Source organism: Lygodium microphyllum, chromosome 26 (assembly GCF_053477565.2).
Source record: "Lygodium microphyllum isolate KBCC chromosome 26, Lygodium_microphyllum_v1.1.10, whole genome shotgun sequence".
Taxonomy (NCBI): Eukaryota; Viridiplantae; Streptophyta; class Polypodiopsida; order Schizaeales; family Lygodiaceae; genus Lygodium; species Lygodium microphyllum.
In genome coordinates, this window is record NC_141160.1 from 121821765 (window position 1) to 121826417 (window position 4653).

Consider the following 4653-nt stretch of genomic DNA (forward strand, 5'->3'; position numbering starts at 1 on the left):
GCCAGCTCGCTGGATGCTGGGTGGGCAATTAGCATGGGAGGTTGATGAAGAATGAATGCCACTTGGGTTGTGGTTGTCGACACCTGCAATTGAAAACCTATTACGTGGTCTCTCCCTAGGGGTGGTGCTAGTCTCTGTATTGTGCACAAGACTTAGTTTGGGAGACAGGTCGAACTCTAAGCAAGCTGAGAGTGTTGTCTTGCACTTGAGGACCCAAACTGTGAATTAGTTCTGTGTAGGTATTATATGAGTGTCGTGTGTGTGCATATTTAAATATTACGTAGTTAGGAGACTGGGCGGCGGGGCCGCATGGAGTAGAAGGGTGGTAATGGGGAGATGAAGTACACCTTTGACTGTGTTCAGGACTGTTTTTTTTTTTTTTTTTTTTTTTGCCATGGTTACAAGGGGGCAGCAGCACAAGGGATAATGGGAGTTCTACCCCTCATCATCCGAATGGTGGGGAAGGGTGGGCGGAGGCCGGGGGGCCTTGTTGAGGAACTTTCGGCTTAGGAGGTAGCCTTTAGTGTGGAGGCGGGTTCTAAGGGTGGTGGTGGAGAGAAAGGGGTGGTTGCACTGTGTGAACTTGCTGTCATTCATGTCTTCCAGTAGTGCACCACAGAAGGATGGCAAAAGGGCAGCACGCATCATGAGACGAGTCATGGTGGTGCTGTCTATGGCATTGGGATCAAAATAAAGGGGTGAAAGGTGGCGCTCTTGGGGTGCAAGTTCCTAGTGTACTAGGATTCTAATTAATCTAAGGTAGTTACAAGTGGTGATGAAGGCTGGGTCAGGACAAGAAGAGAATTCAGTAAGGATTTTATTTATGGAGCTGTACAAGTCGGGCAGGGTGAAGAGAAGAGTGTTCCTATGGGAAGTGGTGTTGGCATTATAAATAACGGGAAAGTCAAACCTGCCGTGGATGGACGGGTTAAAATCCACTCCTACCCTTTGAGGAAACGGCATAAAGGTGAGGTCGTTCCTTTCCGAAGGGAGGGTGTTGCAAAACGCCATCCACACCTCCAGGTTGACGTAAAAAATGCGCTGCCTCCAGGTGGGTTGGGAACTATAGCCTTCCACGGTGCGAGATACGTGGAGGACTTTGTCTTGCAAAATTTGCGGTCCTCGGTCCCCCAAGCAGTTGGGTGGGCCTCACGCTCTTCTAACCATCTAGCCTTGAGCCGGGCCCCCATGGCAATGACATCCTCCACCAACTGAATGGGTAGCACCCGATTCAGGGCGGTGGGAAACTCGAAGTGTAGGTCGAAGGGGTCTCGGCTATACTCCTGCTGCTCCCAGATAATCATCTCAGCGCGGTACTCAGCGGGGGAGTCTTGGGTGCGCAACGGGAAAGGGGCAGGCTGTTTCAGGGCGGGTCTAGCCTTGAGTTTTTTTCTTGCCTTCTCCACCAATTCCTTCATTCGGGTGGTGTGGGCCGCTCTTCGTTCGGCGGGTGCGTCATGGGGTGGCACTTCGATTTGTTGGGGTTGAGGGGGTGGCGGGGCATATTCCTCGTCTTGAGGCCCTAGTTCAAGCTCGGGCTCACCCCCTTCTGCTTGCTCCTCCTCCTGTGTTTTCTCCTCAGTGAACCCCAGGTCATCCATCTCCTGTGTTGTCAGTCCTGCTTGTGCCAGTCATTTCCTTTGTTCCTCCAGGCTCTGCGGAGGGCCTCCTAGTTGCAGTGGTACATGTAGGCCTGCCGTAAGGGCCTTGCGTGCAATGGTTAGCTTTCTCTACAACTGATCATTGGGCTCTTCTGTTTCTGAGTGGGTGGTGTGGAGTAGCGTGTTGATGAAGGTGCGCTGCTGAGCCATCATAGCAAGTTGGGCTGCCTCTACCTGGTTTTCAGCCATCACTTTGTCGCCCTCCGCCTTGGCCAGCCGGCGTGCTAGGTCCCGCACTCTCTGCTCGTTATGATTTGCCCATTCCTTTGCCCGCTTCTCCATGTCTTCCAGGCTTTCCCCCTATCGGAGGGTCATTGCCATAAGCTGTTGTGGTTGGGCTTTGAGCTCCTGGTGCAAGTGGGACTGCTCTCGGTGCTGCTCTGCAATCTGCTCGTTGAGTTGGTTCCGCGTCGCCTGTAACCTGCGCACCTGTTCTGCCCTCAATTGATCCAGCTCTGCAATGTCTTGTTTAATTTTTTCGAGCTGGCTCTGCGCCTCCAAGTTGGTTGCAGATAGCTGGTCATTTCTACGTGAAGGTGGGCATTTGTCTCCCTCTCCCTAGTGAGACGCTCCATTAGGATTTTCCTTCGTCCTTCCCAGGTAGTGTCACGCTCCTTTAGGGTTTTCAGCTCCTCCACCTCCTTGGTGCTGGCCTCCTTCTTAAGCACAGCAATTTCTTTTTGATATTCTGTTATTTGCCTTAGTCTGTCCAGTTGGAGGGCAGCTTGCGATTCGCGCTCCGCTGCCAGCTCTTCCACCGCCACCCTCCTTTCCTGCCTGGCTGTTTGCAACTGCGCGAGCAGCTCCTTTACATAGTCATCATAGTGGCCTGTTGGGGGTGGGGAGTGGGGCATGATCGTAGTGGTGGCAATCTCCTCCACTTTTTGTCTTTTCTCCTCTGGCCCTGGCTCCAGCTCGGTCGTCGCTGCCCTTTTGGCCCCTGATACTGGGGTGGCCCCGGCTGCTTCCCTTGCCAACTCTCTTTCCACTAAGAATTGTAGCCAAGTGACTCCATTGCTTTCATCTACCTTTGCGGTGTGCATCAGGGCGGCTGTGTCAGGGGGCGTCACCTTGAGGGGAGTGTCTTGCGTGGTTGGTGCGAGGAGAGGGGAGACGGGTCTGACCGGGTCTTTTCCCTTCCCTTCTGTAGGAGGTGGCGGCACAGGTTCCGGCGCACCAGTGCTGGGGTCGGATGCTTCAGATTCAGATTGGTATGCCTTGCCCGCTCTCTCTATGTCTTTCCTACACTGTTCCTCGATGGAGCGACGCGTTGCCAGCTCCAATTCTTCTTCTCTTCTCCTCCTCAGCTCTTCCTCAGCTCTTTTTCTTCTTTCCTCTTCTTCTCTTACCGACTCTCTTCGGGCCCATTCGAGCTCCTCCTGCTCTTTTCTCCTTCACTCCTTCTCTCTCTTTCCGTGGAGGGCTTTGGTCCGTTGCTCCGCTTTCCTTTCTAGTGCAGCCTGGCGTTCTTCCTCCTTGTCGGTGTCCGTCTCTGTTTCATCCGATTGTTCCTCTAGCCGGGGCTGGGACTGCGATGGCGATTCGCCTCCTTTTCCGCCGCCTCCCTATTTGTCCTCTTCCACACGTCCCTGCCCTATTGCCTCGTGGAGGATCGCAGTGAGGACACCTCCAAAACCTACGGTGGAGGCCTTGGAGGATGAGGCCTTGCGGGTTGATCGAGGCGAGGGGGACTCTCCTACTACGGCCCTTCCTCCTGTTGCCAGGGCCTTTGCTGAGGCCTCAATCGTCCTTCTCACGAAGCCGTTGAGGTTCACCTCATCCAATGCCTGAGCCGCGATGCTTTCGAGTAAAGGCACATTTATCCTGGACATGATGCTATTGTACCATTGACCCGAAAATAGGGTATGTATCATTTTTGCCTGCAGCTGGATCTCTGGATCAGGGATGTCTGCCAAGTTGACTCCGTCGTTGGTGTGGAGTTTCACTTTGTCCATTCCCAACATGGCGTAGACGTCCCTTTTCGACTTCTTCTCCACCTTGTTTGGAAGCTCCAGAGCTCTTTCTACCAGTTCAGGGGTCAGTTCAACCTGCACCTGTTTGGTGGCTCCCGCGTCTCGTATTGTAATGGTGCCTCTGTTTTTGTTGAAGGTGCGTAGGAACTCTGCGCATAGGGCATAGTCTATTCTCCGGCCCACTGCTTCCAGATACCGTTGTAAGTGGCATTGCTCCATGATCCGTCGCACCGCTGGTTCCTCAATAACCACATATTCCAAGTTGAATATGTGGCGGAACTTCAGCTGATTGAATGCTCTGGTTTCCACCGTGAGGCCGTACCGCACTTGTTCCTCCTCCGAGAAAGGGAGTCTGCCAGCTTTGTCTTGGCCTGCCATGGTCACTACCTGTACATTCAGTCAATTCACTCCTTAGTATTTTTGGCAACGAATTCGTAGGACAACCATAGCAGATTTTATCATTTATAATCATGATTTTTTCATTTTAAACTTCTATCACCTATTTCTGCATGGCATTTTAATTTGAAGCTTTTTCATGTGTGGTTCACTTTTTAGTTTTAACTTTCATGCTTGGTTTGCTTTTTAGATTTACTGATTTACTGCCACATCCCCCTTGTGGAAAAGAAAAATCCGTCCCAGGATTGGGGTGTGGGTCCAAGGCGTTCAGGTTGTTTTGTGGAGGAGCCAATCATAGAAGTTGGGGTTATATTCGAGGTGTGCAGAGTGGTCCAGGTCATAGGGTCGGATGCCTACGTGGGTGATGTATGTGAGGACATCGATGAGGAAATCTCCGGAGTTGATCCGACTTGCGATGTGGAGCTCTTCTTCTGTCAGGTGAGATCGAGATAGGGGTGTCCTAAGATATGATCGTCCATGGTTCGACCTCGAAGAGTGGTTAACACTCGATACGAGGTGGGTGCGACGTATGTGGGATCATACTCGGCTGTCTTGATGGCTCGGCGTTGTTCGGCGTTGGTCATTATGCGGCATCCTTCCATTGCCCATTTTAATCGAAGAGT